Genomic DNA, 18,473 nt, shown 5'->3' on the forward strand with positions numbered 1-18,473 from the left:
AGATATCCTTTCCTAAAAGACCGAATCCCAAAATATGATTTAGTAGCATTTACACATTGTGAATGTTGTACAGACACACATGTGAGGGCATCACAATCAGGAAATACATTGTTACAGTCGCATTGAAAATCACAGTAGCTGCATGGAGAGAAGTATTCAATCTATTCCAACCCATAATAATGGCAAGTTAGGTAGGTCAGCAAAAGGAAGCAGTATGTAAAAGACAGCAGAAGTTTTCTGATGAAGAAATAGATACTTGAGGAAGAATGTGTGGCCAACAAGGACCAGCTTTTTAGTAAAGCATATCTTCAGTTCCGGAAGCAAAAAAAGTGCAGCCGATTTCAAGAGCGCATCAATGCAGTGGGTGTAACCAGACACAGCGTGGCACAAATTAGATAACAGTGGTATGGCCTTCACTCCAGAAGAAATGAGAATGTTGCAAGTTGGAGGAAGGAAACTGCCAGATCTGGAGGAGGATCATCCACACATCCACTACCCACACCTTTGTATGAGGCAATTGAGAGCAGTTTGTCATAAGAGTCTGTGTCATGATTAATTTCAATTGACACTTCTGAATGTGAAGACATCTAACATGGGCTTCGATTGGAATTCATAGAGCATATTATCAAGCCCATTATCGCCGCTTTATCGGCAGTTTCCTGCCGATAAAAGCGGCGATAATGTAACGCCCTTACTTGATAATATGCCCCTGTGTTCTTCAATTGTTCCACTTTGAATGTCCCCTTCTCTCACTAACTTCACACATGAACACTTTTTCTTTGCACTCTTTCCTAGAGCGACCGTCTATTAATATACCTACATAAGTTTTATTGACTTTGCTATTTTCACAATTAGAGAATATAAATAAGATTTTGTCTCCATAATACAGCGGTTCTCTCTTGTGTAATAATTATGTGTAAATATTTTTAGTGACTTAGCTAATTAATCTCAAGAATCACAACCTCTTTGGTCTTTCCAAGGAGGGATGTCAGGACCTTCTGTTGTCCTTACTACATTATACCCAGGTCTTTTGACGTATTTTGGGTTACCCCATTAGTTTGTAATGTTTAATAAAGTTTAGGAAGGGCATAACTATGGGATTACAACTGCTTTATTGACCTACAGCAAGGGGCCTTTTTAACTTCTAGTCAGATTTACTCAATTACTGTGACGTTAAATGAACATCCTTGGAGTTTCTGACGAATGGCTTCCTACATCTTTCAAAATCACCTATCAGCTCCCCATTGTTTTTTGTATTGAACAAGGTACCACAAAGCTTGATATCAGTGCTGTACCCGATCCAAGACACCACAGTTTTTACTAAATTGGAGTTGCGTGGGCATAACAACTTGTCAGAATGCAAGTGGTAGGCCACAATTGATAGAAAATGTGGTCTTTACTTGTACCACACTATGCATTTTGTCTTGATAATACAATACCTCTTTCTAGCTTTTTAATACACAAGGTTCTATGGAACTCCTTGGACCGATCAGTGTACATAGTTAACACTACATGGCAATAACTTTATTTCTGTTGCCGAGTCTTCATGTGAGTTGTCTGATATAATGGTTTAATGGCATCAGTTAAATTACCTGTGCCATTAATAATGGAAGACATGTCCTCATCCGTGCTTCTGCCATTCATATTTGTAGCAGCCAATTGTTTATTTTGGACAGCCAACATAGATTTTCTAATGTGCACAAACTCTTTTCTTGAGTGTGTTACTGTAGGCTGTGCTCTTAATGGCATTCATCTTTGCCTTTTAAGTCTTTGGATGTAAATAGTTCGATGTTGTAGACGTACATGTGAAGGAGGTCTTGTTGTTCATCTTCTGGGAGACACTCTTCCTTCACAAACGGTAGCAGGGTTTGTAATGTCTGTTGATGGAGGAATGCCAGGGGAGGCAGTACGTTGATCCTCTACCTTATCCTGAATATTCTCCTCATGGCCCTCTGTTATGGTTGCCTCAATATCTGCAGTGAAAACATGTAAGAATAATGTACACCTTCATAAAGATATGTTAATATAAGTACATAATGTATTAGTGGAAGATACAATTATTTTTCATGATATATGTCATTGCATAGTGGTCCACATAAGTGCAGTGTTACCTGCTATATTTCCAGATCCTTTCTGAGTTTTAAATTATTATAAAACTGCCATATGGACACATAAATAATGTGTAATGTATGTTTCTACATTTAAAGGTAACACATTTGTTACATTATGAAATAATGGACAGTTTTCTGTTAAAGGTGTATGCTGTATATGAATGGTGTGTGTCTTTGAAATAGCAAATCACAACAATTTTTCAAATAAACAACATTGCATGAATTATAAAGTACTGTGACTCTCATAATGCATTTCGCCATGCAATACAAAAGATCTCTTTTACATTTGTAATTATTTGACTTTAAAAAACTCGAAATTGATATTGAAATGCCACATTAGAGTTCTAATAAATGACACAAATATTTATTACACAACATAATACATGTTTATTTTAAGGATTAACCTGAAGGTGAAGACATCTAACATCTAACATGGGCTTCGATTGGAATTCATAGAGCATATTATCAAGCCCATTATCGCCGCTTTATCGGCAGTTTCCTGCCGATAAAAGCGGCGATAATGTAACGCCCTTACTTGATAATATGCCCCACAGTATCATAATAGGATAGACACATGCCAGTTTCCCTTTTCGCCCAAAAAATCACAGTTTTCCTTATGGATTGGGAAATCTGGTGACCCCAATAATTCCAGGGTAAAACAATTGCTTCCCTTTGAGAACATGAGAATCTGCTTATAACTATAATTTGTAAAAACGGTTCAGCTGAACCGCACCCACAGAGCACATAAAGCCAGTGCTTCATTTGGGTCGGTGGTATCCGGTGCTTAGCACCGGCACTTATTTCTCAGGGCCGGGTCTATAGCATACCTGCCAGCTGACAGCGTGGAAGCGTGTGTCACGCACTATCAGCACTTCACACTGTCTCCTGGTGAACAGCCGATATGAGCTGCCAACTTTGGCATTCGGGGTATAAGGGAGTTATAAAGACCGCATGAAGAAGGCGATTTAAACTGTGTTGCTGTGGACAGCCTGACCTCACACTTCCATGACATTAACAAGCTCGACGCAGGGTAACGTGCCAAGGCATTTCAACAGCAGTACGGCTGCGTCTGCCAGGCGCGAGGTTCCAAGAAGTCTCAATGTCACCAATAACGCAGTGCTCCAGTCTTAGGTCTTTGTTTTACCAAGCATTGTTTTCAGCTGTGTTAGTTCAATTGGAAGAATTGGAGAAAATTAGGACCATACCTCCTGACTGAATCATAATTTCACCTGAATTGTTTCAGGTCTTTATATGCCCTTCTGATTTTATCAAATATAGTCCAGGCTCCTTATTTCATTACAAATATTAGTTTCAGATCAGTTCTCAGTATGGCCTCCTAATTTTAACGAATATAGGGCCAGATGTACGAAGCTCAAATGGGTTCACAAAGGCCGAATAGAATTTCGGCGTTTGCGAACTCATTTGAGCAAAATAGTATGTATGTAGCAACTTTCTGTGCAAAATAAGGAATCGCAAATTTGCGATTCCTTATTTTGCGATTGCATTTAAGGAATTTCAAAATTTGCGATTCCTTAAATGCAATGTATGAAGGGAAAAAAATGTGCTAATTGTCCCTAAGGAATCGGAAATTACCACCAACTTCAAGTTGGTGGTAATTTACGAATTTCTTGAAAAATGCCCATTTTTGCATTTTTCAAAGTGCCATGTGATGCACATACATGCCCTTTGGGCATGTATGTGCACCACATGTGCACCCATGCTTATTTCAGGGGTGCAACAGGGTGTCCTTTGGACACCCCTGCACCCTTGAAATTATTCTCAATTTGCGATTAGCAAATTGCGAATCGCAAATTGAGAATAAATTCACATTCATTCCTATGGGCCTCCTGGCCCATAGAAATGAATGGGAAATTATTCCTTAATTGTGATTAGCAATTTGCTAATCGCAATTAAGGAATTTTAAGAAATCGCTAAAAAATAGTGAATTTCTACAACATACCATTTTGCAATTCTCAAATAGCGATTCCTTAAAAATCGCTATTTGAGAATCGCAAAAGTGTATCTTGATACATCTGGCCCATAGGCCTCACTCCTTGGACCATGTAGCTCCTTGGTTGCTGTACCAGCAGAATTTATACAGATAATAATCGCAAATGTGTTTGCATAAGTGGCACCATAATCTAGATTAGCGTCTGCCTTGCAATTATCAACGCGACAAATGTTACTAACAACGAAGCATCTCACCAAATCAGCCATTTGGAATCTAACATCTGTCTTTGGCAGCACCCTAAATAACCTGCATGGAAAACATCACACACTGCATGGTAACAGCTTCCAGATTGTTTCAACTTAAATGTAAGCAAAAAACATAGAACATTTTATTTTTGAGTGTGCAGTGCACTTTCCTGTTGTAGGGCCGAGTCTTTTTTTTTAACTGTTCAACAATTGAAAAGGAATTAATTAACATACGACTACAGATCCCAAAATGCAACAAGCCGTTTGTAGTTAGAAACACTCGTAAAAGTGCAAGCAATAGCAGGCCAATTAACAAGATACTATGGGGAATATATAGATCATATCTCGGGTGACCAGATCTCTTTCTCTGAGGCAGTTGAACAAGATAATAATCGATTCCAGGTGCTTTTATTTGAATTGACGTATCTGTGACCACTAGTGATCATGTGCAATATAGCAAAGCGCTCCCCTAACATGGGTTGAGTTTGCACTATTTTTTCGGGTTTGCAGGGCCTGTGTTAAGTCCCAGGCTGAATCAGCCACAGCTGGGTGTAGAATCACAAACATTAGTGACACAACACCTATGTGGTGCACAAATATGACCACCTGCACTTAATATTTTACAAATTAAGCACTGCATAATTCGTCAGATGAATTTGCTTTAGACTCATCCCAAAATATAAATTGATTGTAAAAGTACAAAACTGTGAGGCGCCTCATATCTCTATTAGCACATACAATTGACTGCAGAGAAAAACAAGCATTTGCAATGCAATTGGTCTCGCCTTTGGGACCTTATATGTATTTAGCTATGCAGCACGTTAGCCTGGATGCTGAAACATCTACTGTTCTTTAACATGGAGGGAAAGTAAGCACCAAACTGTGTGACCCGCCAGGTATGGGAACACATGGAGAGAAATATTGCCTTTCAGCGGGAAATAGTATAGGCCAAAGCTCTGTTTTTAATATTAAATCAGGGCCTTCGTTGGTCATATCACTGAAAATACAAGATTTGAAAAAAATATTATTGTCTACAGGTGCCTGTGGAAGACAATTTCTATGCACTGGAATCTAGAGAATGCTAAAGTGATTCTGGTATGTTACTGACCTCTGATGGTCGTTTTCAATCAAGAAAATTAAATTGAGGCAGTTGCCAGAAAAATTTAAAAAAGAAAGTCCCTCAGCAGAAAGCAATTCTGGTATTGTACTGACCTCTTCTGTTCGTTTTCTATCAAGACAGTTAAATAGAGGCAGTTGAAAAGAAAAACAAGTCCCTATGTGGAAGCAGACAAGTCCTAGGGCTGATGTCCAGAGCACAAAAGTACTTACACATATAAGTATATACTATTTTTTTTTATTTATTTGTTTGTATAGCGCCAGAATTGACTCCAGAAGGAGTATCTCTGCGCTTCAGACGGACATCATAGATATGTGTGAGTGCAGCTGGAATCATAAACAGAAGAAAGTAGTCTTAAGCAGTTTTCTAAAGCGAAGATGATCAGCACATTGTCTTAAGTGTAGAGGAAGCTCATTCCAATACCGTGGGCCAAGGCAAGAGAGGGCTTTTCCCCCCAATCTTGCTCTCCTAACTCGGGGGACCTCCAGCAAATGTTTGGAGCTGGAACGGAGAGATCTTGAGGGTCGATAGGAAGTAAATTTTTCGGAAAGATAACTAGGACCAAGATTAAGGAGTGCCTTGTGAATGGTACAGCAGATTTTGAATTTTATTCGCCGCCGTAGCGGGCGATACCGGCTATTAAAGGCCCGCTCCCGCGTTAAATGCCAGAGCCAAAAGTGAGGGACTTTAACAAGGGAACGGGACATTAAGAGCCGGTATAGCCCTGCTACTAAGGCTTATAAGGCTATTAGAACATTCTGCCACTAGAGGGCAGAATGTTCTAACATTTTAAACAAAGGCCTCTCGAAGCTCGAGGGGATTTAAATCCCCCCGAGCCCCGAGAGGCCTTTGTAAAACATTGGAATGTTGCCATGCGGGCCTTTACCGGCCCATAGAAGCAGGGAACACTCCATTGTCTTCAATGAAGCTCCCAACATTCCAATGTTCTAATAAAGTATATACAAGAGGTCTCGAATGCTCAACCTAAAAAGGAGCTGTCTTGCAAATATCTTTTATGGAAGCTCACTTTACCATAGCCCAAGAACCCTCCATGCCACTTGAAAACCTTTCTTGAGCTGGGACTGACAATGCCTTGTCAAAGATTTTAAATGCAAGGATAATCATTTGTTTTAACCATCTACCAAGCATAGCTAAAGAAGCTTGCAACATGTGGCAAGACAAACCAAATGTGCCAAAATGAGACTGCGCATTTTTAAGGTGTGGATGAGTCAGGAGAATAAACTGGAAGAACGAGGTCTTGAGATACATAAAAGTCCATTGAAACCTTAGGTACAAAGGAACGCTTCGGCTTCAAGATAACCTTGTCTGTAAGGAGACGAAGAAAAGAGTCAAAACAAAACAATGCTTCTAACTCACCACCTCTTCACCCTGAACAAATAGCCACCAGGAAAGAACCTTAAAAGAGGGAAACTGGAGTTCCACGGACTTTAATCACTCAAAAGGAGCCAATTGAAAGCTCTCAAAACCTTTGGAAGTTTCAAAGTAGGAAGAGGACAATTAATCACTGGGCGCTTAAGAAAATACCCTCTGAATAGCCTGGAAATCCAATGATCTAATTGCTCAGCTTCTTGTTTACTAAAAGCTCTCATGGCTGCCCATTGGCTACACAGTTTTGAAACTGCAAGCCCATCTATTATGAATTTAAGATTCTTTAGCGGGTCATAATTCCTAGGTGATAAGAAATAGCATATAGAGAATGATCTCCAATGCCTAGAATAAACCATTAAGAATGCCAGGTAACTAGAATCTTCAGTCACAACAGCCACATTCTCCAAACAACTTAAAGCATGAAGCTGCAATCTCTTAAGCTTCCAATCGCCAAATGAAGTCTCTTCAGAGACAGTCTGTCGTGGTTTGGTGCTAACAGTAACGGTTCCAGAGGATGCCGCAAATGGCGTGCGCGCTACTGACAATTGAAACAGAAAAGGGCACCAATTTTTCCTGGCCGAAAAGGGAATCACTAATAGAATCTAAACCTAATCTGCCATTACTTTCTGGATCACCTTGGGAAGCAATCAATCAATCAATCAGTACATTTATAGAGCGCGCTACTCACCCGAAAGCGTCAGAAGGCGCTGAAGGGAGGGGGGAGTGCTGCTACTGCTCGAAGAGCCTGGTTTTTAAGGTGTTCCCTGAAGGTGAGGTGGTCCTGGGCCAGTCGTAGGAGGGCGGGGAGGGAGTCCCACGTGTTGGCCACCAGGTAGGAGAATGATCTTCCTCTGGTGGTGGTTATGCAGATCCGTGGGACGGTGGCGAGGGGGAGGCTAGCGGAGCGGAGTTTGCGGGTTGGAGTGTGGAACGTGAGTTGTTAAGGTATTCGGGGCCTATGTCGTGGAGCGCTTTGTGTGTGTGGGTGAGGAGCCTGAACGTAATCCTTTTGCTGACGGGAAACCAGTGCAGGTCTCTCAGGTGGGCTGATATGTGGCTGTGGCGAGGGATGTCGAGGATGAGTCGTGCAGATGCGTTTTGTATGCGCTGGAGTCTTTTCTGAAGTTTGACTGTGGTTCCTGCGTATAGGGCGTTCACGTAGTCTAGTCGGCTGGTGACGAGGGTCTGGGGACCGTCTTTCTAGTTCCGGTAGGGATCCACCAGAAGATCTTACGGAGCATGCGCAGGGTGTTGAAACATGAGGATGAGATGGCATTGACTTGCTTGGTCATCGTGAGAGAGGAGTCCAGGATGAATCCCAGGTTGCGTGCGTGGTGCCCAGTGCTGTGGGCCACCAGGAGTTGTCCCAGGCGGATGGGGATGGTCCGAGGATGATGACCTCCGTCTTGTCTGAGTTCAGTTTCAGACGGCTAAATTTCATCCATTCCGTGACGTTTTTCATTCCTTCCTGGAGGTTGAGTTTGGCGGTGGCTGGGTCTTTGGTGAGGGAGAGTATCAGCTGGGTGTCGTCGGCGTATGAGATGATGTTGAGGTTGTGTTTGCGTGCGATGGTGGCGAGGTGGCTCATATAGATATTGAAGAGGGTTGGGCTGAGCGATGAGCCTTGGGGTACGCCACAGATGATCTCGGTGGCTTCGGAGCGGAAGGGAGGGAGGCGAACTCTCTGGGTTCTGTTGGAGAGTAACAAGGTGATCCAGTCTAGGGCTTTATCGTGGATCCCGGTGTTGTGGAGGCGGGTTATTAGGGTGCGATGGCAGACTGTATCAAAGGCGGCTGAGAGGTCTAGGAGGATGAGGGCAGTTGTCTCCCCGTTGTCAAGCAGGGTCCTGATGTCGTCGGTCGCTGCGATGAGGGTGGTCTCGGTGCTGTTGTTGGCTCAAAATCCGGACTGGGATGGGTCGAGGGAGCCATTGGCCTCGAGGAATGCGGTCAGCTGTTTATTGACGATCTTCTTGATAACTTTTGCAGGGAAGGGAAGAAGAGAGATGGGGCGGAAGTTCTTGAGGTTTTTAGGGTCCGCTGTATGTTTCTTCAGTAGGGCGTTGATCTCTGCGTGCTTCCAGCTCTCTGGGAAGGTGGCGAACGTGAGGGAGTTGTTTATGACGTTCCGTAGGTGGGGTGCGATGATGGTGTCGGCTTTGTTGAAGATGTGGTGAGGGCATGGGTCTGAAGGAGAGCCGGAGTGGATGGTGTTCATAGCGTGGGTGGTGTCTTCAGTGCTGATGGGAGTCCAAGCGCTGAGGGTGGTTGTAGGGGGCGTTGGTTTGGTGGCTGGGGGCGGAGTCTGGGCACCAAAGCTGTTATGTATCTCAGCGATCTTGCGGGGAAAGAACATGGCGAGGGAGTTGCAAAGGTCTTGCAACGATATGATGTTGTTGGTGCTGGAGCTGGGGTTGGAGAGCTCTTTTACGATGCTGAAGAGTTCCTTGCTGTTGTGTATGTTGTTGTCCAGCCGCTCTTTGAACGATGTCTTTTTGGTGGTGCAGATCAGCTGGTGGTGTTTGCGAGTGGCGTTCTTGAGGGCTGTCAGGTTTTCTGTCGTCTGTTCGCGGCGCCAGGTTTTCTCGAGGGTTCAGCAGGATTTCTTTGATTCTTTCAGGTCGTCAGTGAACCATGTGGTTTTCCTGTTGCCGGGCTTTCCTGGACGGTTCTTCAGTGGTGCAAGGGCATCAGCGCAGTTGATGATCCACTGTGTGAGGTTGCGGGCTGCGTCGTTTGAGTCAGCAGTGTTGATTGGTGGGTTCTGGTTCAGTGATGTGGTTAGCTGGTCTGTGGTGACTTTGCTCCTGCATCTGCGGGGGATCTGTTGCGGGCGGTGGTGGGATGTGGTCTTCTTAAAGGTGAAGTGGATGCAGCTGTGATCAGTCCAGTGTAGTCCGTTGGAGTGGCTGAAGGCGACGTGGCTGCTGGCAGAGAAAATGGGGTCGAGCGGGTGGCCGGCGTTGTGGGTGGGGGTGTTCACCAGTTACTTGAGTCCGAGGTTGGCGAGGTTGGCGAGGTTGGCGAGCAGGGTGGTGGTGTTGTTGTCGTTGTTGTTCTCCAGGTAGAAGTTCAGGTCCCCTAGGAGGATGTAGTCTGATGAGGAGAGGGCGTGTGGGCTGATGAAGTCTGCGATGGCTTCACTGAACTGTGCGCGTCGGCCCGGGGGTCTGTAGATGGGGGTTCCTCTGAGGGTGGTCTTGGGGTCGGTGTGGATCTGTAAGTGTAGGTGTTCGGCGGTGGTGAGGGCATCTTCGGAGTTGGTCGTGACGCCGATGGTGTTCCTGTGGATGATGGCGATTCCTCCTCCTGTTTGGTTGATGCGGTCCTTTCGAGTGATCTTGTAGGCGTCCGGGATGGCTGTGGCGATGTCGGGGGCTGAGGAGGCGTTCATTCAGGTTTCTGTGAGGAAGGCGATGTCTGGTGCTGTTGTGTCGAGGAGGTCCCAGAGTTCAACAGCATGCTTGTGGACGGTGCGGGTGTTGAGCAGGATGCACTTGAGGTGGTTGTTGTTGTTGCCTGGTCCAGGCAGTGGGGTGCAGGTTCGGGCGCAGGTGAATTTGCCGACTTGGCAGGAGAAGGATCAGTATTGTCTATGCAGTTAAGTCTATTGCTTTGTCTGCGGCCGTCTCGATCTTCCGGTCCAGGCGCAGTTTGTGAGTGGGTGCTGTTCTAGGGCCATATGTATGAAGCTAATTCGCATTCGCAAAGGCCTTTGCGAATGCGAATTAGCAAAATGATATGTATGAAGTAAAATGTGGGGCAAAATAAGGAATCGCAAATTTTGCGATTCCTTATTTTGCAATTGCATTTAAGGAATCGCAAATTTTGCGATTCCTTAAATGCAATGTATGAAGTCAAAAAAATGTGCAAAATGCCCTTAAGGAATCGCAAATTACCACCAACCTCTAGTTGGTGGTAAGTTGCGATTTCCTTGAAAAATGCACATTTCAGCATTTTTTAAAGTGTCATGTGATGCACATACATGCCCTTAGGGCAGTATGTGCGCCACATGTGTGGAAAATGACAATGTATATGTACATAAGCGGCGTTCATTTGTGTTCACCATACCCCTCGCTGTAAGCAGAACGAATACCGCGAAGCATTGACCGCATCATCCCGCCAGCATAGGCCCATGCACGCACTTACACGACAGCCATTTTAGGCACCAAGGCCTCTCTGCCCGTTTGTTAAATCCCCAGCACGCCCCCCCCGTTGAACACCCCCGCTCTCTCATGCATAGGCCATAAAACCCTCTCCCTCTGCGCGACCCTGCCCTAAAAGTGACACCCCTGCCTGACCGACACCCCCTGCATTCCTCCCAGGAACACCCTTCCCCTCTTCTGATGACCCCCCCCAGCTACACCTGGCCTCTCGACCCGGTCCCAAGTCATAAAACAAAGCCTCATGGATGCACACCCCCTGGCCCCGCATAGCAAAACGTGATACACCAACCGAAGTACCCGATCTTATCGCCTGCCCAACCTTAGATCTGACCACCCCCTCTTGCCCTCGTGTCCTGTTGGAATGTCCAGCTGCAAGGTTACAATCACATGTTACATTTGGGAGGGGAAACGACATCCGAGCGACAGGCATGGGAATAGGCCTGAAGCTGGGATTCCAAACGTGCCTTTTCGTACTTCAAAGTTTCTTTATTGCAATAAGGAATGTTTGTGCATCATAAACCTGTGTATAAAAGACGGAGCCTCAGAGAAACTTGTTAGAGCACCTCTTGAAGACATTGTGCGCATGTCCGAAATGACAGGCTCTCCTCATGAGAAATAAATATCTGTTCTTGCACTCCCGCTTCCAGCGCCCGTCTCTTTATTTGGTAACTGTTCAAGATGGGAACTAAGAGGCGTCTTGTGCCAGCAGCCTGGGCATCGGTTGTAATTTGGGCTGTTTTTCCTCAATTGGCGTCCCAACGCGGGGCCCATCAGCGACATAAGGTCCGGTAAGAGAGGTCCAGACGATGGGGTGAACATCTGAACGATTGGAGTATACCTGCCTTGAGAGGGCCCTCGTCCGCCTGCTGATTGAATGAACTTCACCGATTCCGAACGGACCTCTCTCAAGCGACCTATTGTCCTGACTGGGATCCCACAGGAATGCTGCGGTAAAAACATGGAGTAAGAGAACGATCGGGCGCTGGAAAGGGAAGGCGAAGAACTGTCCACACGGTCCGGTCCGGGTAAGGTAAAGTAGGACGTCTTTACGTCTGATAATCGGCATTTAAATACTGGTATTGTTCATTGATTGGTTCATTTAGCCTTGGTTGCTACTTGAAGTATTGGTTCTTTTTGAGACATTCTCTGTTTGCAAACAGCGACGAATAGGAACGTTCCTCTCTCTTTGCAAATAGTGAAGGATAGGTAATGCGGACTTTTGTCGTAATCCGTCATGCCTGTTTTTCTCCCCACTGATTGATTGGTTGCTCTGTTGCTCTTTGAGACATTCGCTGTCTACAAACGGGGAAGAATAGGAATATTCTGTCTCCCTTTGCAGATAGTGAAGGGTAGGTAATGCAGACTTTTGTCCCCATTGTAATCCGTCATGCCTATCTTTCTCCCCACTGATTGTTTGTTATCGATTTTTATCGATTATCGCTCTTTTGAGATATTCCCTGTCTACAAACAGAGAAGAATAGGAATATTCTGTCTCCCTTTGCAGATAGCAAAGGATAGGTAATGCAGACTTTTGTCCCCCGTTGTAATCCGTCATGCCTGTTTTTCTCCCCACTGATTGATTGTCTGGACATTTATTGTTCAAGGAATAGTTCTTTTGAGGTATTCTCTGTTTGCAAATAACGTGGAATAGAAATATTCTGTCTAGTCTTTGCAAGTAGTGAAGGGTAGGTAATGCGGACCTTTGTCCCCCGTTGTAATCTGTCATGCCTATCTAGTCCCCACTGATTGGTAAACTAGTTCCACCCGGACCATTTATTAGAGGTAGATCATCTGGCTCAACCGGAGGGCGCCCCTAATAAAAAGGACATATGTAAAATACGAAGTAACCACCGTATCCTGTTAACAGAAACTTTAGCGTAAAAACACACTAGAAAAGGAAGGAAAAAGAAATCGAGCAAAATCAGTAGGCCACTGATGAGTTTTTTTTTACTTCGCTAGAAATAAGAAACGTTAGAAATAGCCCGCAATAAGAAACATGAAAGTGGTGAGAGAAGCCAAGCTTGACATCACGGCAGCCACGAGGTAGCTAGGCTCCGCCGCCCCTCACTGCTCCAAACATGTCTGTCCCACCGCCCGCCACGCCCAATAACGGTAACATAAGATAGATACAAGTCAGCAGATACCTACCCCCATTCCGGAAGTTCCCGAAGTGCAACAGGTCCACGGTTACGCCCATCCGGAAGACGAGGCCTCGACACGTGCAGGGCGGGGCCCGGCTGGCTGCCATCGGCCGGAGAGGTCGTGGGGTGGATGGCCCGGAATGTACTGGTCTTCCCATCCTCTTCTTCTAGCGCCTTGCAGGCCACGGGGGGGGATGTCTTGCTTATGCCTCCGACCCCCCCCCTCTCTCACCGCCTGGTCCGGCCATCACGAATGTCAGCACCAGAAGACGGCGTGGGGTGCACTGGGAGGGAGAGGCGGCGCGGACGAGCCTCTCCCACCTCCCCAGGTGGAGGCCCCTCAGCTGCACCCCCAACGCTCCACTCACCCGACGAGGCTTCGTCCACTCTTGCGGTGCAACGCCACGCCCGACAGGCTGGAGTCCGTCTGCTCTTGCGATCCAACGACTTCCGGTTGCCGCAGAACTCGTAAAATGACGGTCGACTCTGCAAGATTGGGCCAGGCGTGCAAAGATGGCCTGGTCGCTTGTCAGCTAGAAAATGAGTCCTCCGTCCAGAAGCGTTCTCCTCAGCTTTGAAGATTCTATGAGAGCTGCAGGGGCCCCCGACCCCCGCGGGCCCCCCCCGATGGGGAATGACTGCCATGATTGCCCGCGGAACGACCAAGACGTAGCCACGAGACGTTGGCGCTCTCATGCTGGCGCCAGCCTCAGTTTGAATGACCAAAATCCTGCAGACTACCAATTTGATCAGTTCCGGTGGAACACCAGTATGACCCGGTAGGAAAGATTGTTGCCTCCCTCCCCCCTTTGACTGATGGTTCATATCGACGGCCCCTTCTGTTGCCCTTTAACGAAACTTTTGAACTGCCGAAAGAGGCTCTGGTCCAACCACGAGTTGGTGGAGACATTTTGACTATACTTGGACCTGCCTGACCTCACCCAAAATGGCGCCGGTACAAATGAAGCTCGCACTCCCTGTTGTGTTCCGGTTGCTCAGCCTTGATCGCATGGCGGGAGGGGATGGGTACTGATTGAACACTTGGACAATGAATTGATGTTAAGTTCTGACGCGTCATTGATTACCGTATTATTGAAAGTTCGAATTTTCGACACTTATGGTACTTGCCCACAATGAATTTTCGATATGATTTTATTGCACTTGTCGCACCTTTATGAAATCAACGACCACCGACTCCGTTACGTTTTCCTCAAATAAATATCCCCTCATGTACAGTTCCAGTCTGCTCTGTGGCTGGCCCACGTGGTTGTAGACCCGTATTTGTGCGCCAACATTTTTAAATAAAGGTTTTTTTGAAAAGCAAACATAGTTGTAGCGCTTAGATTGGTAAGTTTCGAATAAATGGCCACTGTTTCCGATATAAGTAAAATACAGGTGAAATGAAGCAACTCGATTACTTAAAGGTTAAAAAGCAAAGTACACAGAAATATTGCAAATGTGAATGGTCCTGGTAAATTGTGTGTGTGTTTTTTTATATATTTTTATTTTTGTGCAACGTAAAGCAATCGATAAAGGTCCCGGTATTTAGCCTTTACTTTATGTACCACGTGTATCAGGGAAGTTGTTTCAGATGTCCCTAAGCCACTCCGAAGGAATGCCACCTAGCCCCTCTAGTTTCCGTGCCTGATGAACAAAAACAACCCTGTACCACTGTAGACCATCCCTCCTCCTCGAAGGAGAGCACGAGTTCACCCCCCACTTTACACTGACTGCCCTTTGTTTTGACCCTTCCCTACACACGATCCGTAATACCACACTTGGGCGATCTATGCAATACACAGTCCATCAATGATTATCTCTCCCGCACTACCGGTCCCTCTGGGCTTAAACGCCGAGATGAAAGGGACTGCATCCCGCGGAGATAGGTCGAGTATACGGTAAGTAAAAGCATTTTCGGGTTTATGCACGCTGATGTGTTTTAAAACGCTGCCCCCACCCCTTCTTTTTCCCTTCTTTTCTGCAGGTTACATCGGAACGTCGACTAGAGTATGGAGAAGACCTAAGCAACACGCCATGGTTCCGCACGGAAAAATTGTATATTGCCTATGGGGACTGCCCCTGAGAACGTGACGAATTTGTGTAATATGAATGCACGCGTGTATGCCCTGATGTGTATAGCTCGACTGAATACACGTTGCACACGTTTGGATTGATAAGAGAAATGTTTCATGTATAAGTGATGATCGAACGGCCGATGGAATGGGGAAAAGGGGTCTGAACATGGTGCCTATACACGACGAACAAACAAAGATATAGCACTCCCTTACTTAGAAACGACTTTCTCTCTCTCTCTCTGAACCCAGCGACTGGGAGGGTGGCCTGAAGCAGAAACTTGGCGGGTTATTGCAGTATGACAAAATATGACTCCAACCGGCACCCCAAATAATGCAACCAAGAATGACGTGCACCCATGAGTAAATTCATACGGTAACTAAATAGGGAAAGGTTCAGGAATATTCCGGGGTGAGGTTTACCCAAGTACCCTCCTCCTGGAAGACTAGGAATATTGTCAATGTTTAAGATTTACCACCTCCTTCTTGCACCCTCATAGACATGAAACTCGAAGCTGCCCCATTGTTCTCCCGACTGACACCCTCCGTTGCCTCAGCCTGGATACCCATTCGCTAAAAATGATTCGAAGATCCCACCGTGAGTATTAGCCCGACCAGGTTAGTTCCCGAACAATTGACAAAGGTGTAAGTATTTGCAACCGAGGCCACCAGCAAAGGCAGCCAGATGAATTAAGTAGGATACTAAGGATGCGCAGCATGCAGGAAGAAATCTTTCTGGCCAAGTACTATTCTATGTTTTGTCTTGGATTCTTGTATATAATGCATGTACTATTCCCCCCCGCCTGAATTCATGTGTATGGAATGTATGGATCTACGTCGTCCCTCAGCCTGTGTTTCTATATAACTTGACCCCTGCTGTTCTGTGTTGTGTGCGCACTAAATGGCCTATTATTGTACACGTTTCTCTCTCTCTCTTTCTCTCTCTCCATGTCGTACGTGTACCGAATAGTTCGTTTAAAATGCGGATGACTCTCTCTCTCTGAGGGTCCCCCTGTTCCCTCTTCCTTTGTGTGGTAACGTTGTGCCCCGCCGGCACAAGCCTAATTGGTTTTTGAACACAAAGGTGTTCGGCAAAATTGACAGAAACTAAAACAATTGTAATTTGCCATATTACTACCTCTCCTTTCTGTAAAATGATGGAACTTGAATTGGCTAAGAAGGAAAGGACAGGTAAGACGACTGATGTCCCCTAATCTGGCCTTTTTTTATAGGGGGACTATATGTCAGTGGCCTTCTGTTGTCAGTTCGTTGGAAACACAATCCCCAATGCCCAGATTGCCCCACCTCTCTGCACCCAAGTACGGATGTCCAAAGCGTCCTCGTTTCTCCCGATTGACCCCAGCTCCATATCCCGAAGTATAACTGATGACCCTGATTAGCCGTTGCTCCCCGAGAAAAGAATGTTTAGCCTCTGTCCCTCTCTCATGATGATAGAAGACTGCCAGGGCTTGGGTTAGAAAGACGAGTCTCTACCGAAGGATCCGATTTCGAGTTTGATTGAATACGCAGTTGATAGGAGTCTGACTTCTCTCCATATACGTCATGAATGAACGCCAAATAGACTTAGTACAAACTCAGTAGAAATGCCCGCATACATACTTCATAGTGATAACCTCTGACCGTGACCGATGAACGTATCCCCAACTACTTAAGATTGGGGGCGGAATTGAAATGTATAAATGTCTTCTCCTGCCAGTTCTCTAAAGCTTGTTTTGTACCCATTCAAAGATACACAATCACCGGAGGAGAGGGGCCGGACGTGACGCACAGCCTAGCCGCAGATCATGAAGCACATGTGACCTCGACCAAAGGTGGAGCCGCAGAGCAACGAGACGCGGGACGAGGCACTACTCTCAAACACGGAAAATGAAAGGATGGAGGGCTGCCTTGAAGCCCTCTGCTTGCTGACCCACGCGTGCCAGAAGTCCCCGCCCCTTTGAGCCCGATTAATGGGCCTGCCTGCTCGTTATCCTTTGCTCCCTTGGTTTGTCTCAAAGATCTGATCACACTCCGCCCTCTCTTCCTTCGATTATCCGACAACCCCCCCCTTTTTTCACATGGATTTTGACTCAGAGAAGAAGAACAGCATTTAGGTAGAATAGGGTTTGCCACGGAAGGAGAAAGAAATGCAGGTGCCCAGCATGAGGCACCCTTAAAAAGATTAGTTAGGAAACAGGACTGTGGTCTAACAGCAGAGGACTGATCGCACCCTGCGACGTGTTAGGATGGATCAGAGCTGGACCTATAGCTCCACCGCCGGTGCTCAACAGCGCCAACGGAAGAAAACGAACTACTAGAGCCTACCAGTGATGGCTCACTGCTAAAAAGACACTGTGGCGAAGACCCCCCTCCCCTTTCTGAACTTTCTACCCCCCCTGACTACTTGCTTGTATTGAACTGAATTCCTCCCTCAACCACTTGTATCGCTTTCAAAATGTTTCATCGGTCACTTTTAACTGTACATTGATACCGCCGGAGAGAGAGTCAGAACATGGTTCCATAATGTGTCGGAACATTTCCTTGATTGACTCCGACTGAGTTGTATATCGATCTCTAGACTCGTATATATAACACGACAAATGTAAATTCATATGTATTGCACCTCGTCTATCACATCGACTGCACATGGTTATATGCAATCCGCCAGTATTGACAAACGCTATTTCATTGACCACACATGGCTATATGTACACCCCGTCAGTTATGATAAACACGGAAATGAACTAACTTATGTTAAAAAGCGGCGACTGTGGAAAATGACAATGTATATGTACATAAGCGGCGTTCATTTTTGTTCACCATACCCCTCGCTGTAAGCAGAACGAATACCGCGAAGCATTGACCGCATCATCCCGCCAGCATAGGCCCATGCACGCACGTACACGACAGCCATTTTAGGCACCAAGGCCTCTCTGCCCGTTTGTTAAATCCCCAGCACGCCCCCCCCCCCGTTGAACACCCCCGCTCTCTCATGCATAGGCCATAAAACCCTCTCCCTCTGCGCGACCCTGCCCTAAAAGTGACACCCCTGCCTGACCGACACCCCCTGCATTCCTCCCAGGAACACCCTTCCCCTCTTCTGATGACCCCCCCCAGCTACACCTGGCCTCTCGACCCGGTCCCAAGTCATAAAACAAAGCCTCATGGATGCACACCCCCTGGCCCCGCATAGCAAAACGTGATACACCAACCGAAGTACCCGATCTTATCGCCTGCCCAACCTTAGATCTGACCACCCCCTCTTGCCCTCGTGTCCTGTT

The 18,473-nt window shown here is 46.1% G+C and overlaps 1 long non-coding RNA gene across 3 annotated transcripts in view; it reads right to left on the reverse strand.

Annotated features, from left to right (window-relative positions):
- Positions 1-749: 749 nt before the first annotated feature.
- The window catches only part of LOC144821801 (uncharacterized), a 340,482-nt gene continuing 322,758 nt past the window's right edge, over positions 750-18,473 (reverse strand). For all 3 annotated transcript variants that reach the window (XR_013608449.1, XR_013608448.1, XR_013608450.1), the window contains one exon: positions 750-1,973. This is a non-coding gene — a long non-coding RNA (uncharacterized LOC144821801). The remainder of the gene's footprint in view (positions 1,974-18,473) is intronic.

This window comes from Lissotriton helveticus, chromosome 2_2 (assembly GCF_964261635.1).
Source record: "Lissotriton helveticus chromosome 2_2, aLisHel1.1, whole genome shotgun sequence".
Classification (NCBI taxonomy): Eukaryota; Metazoa; Chordata; class Amphibia; order Caudata; family Salamandridae; genus Lissotriton; species Lissotriton helveticus.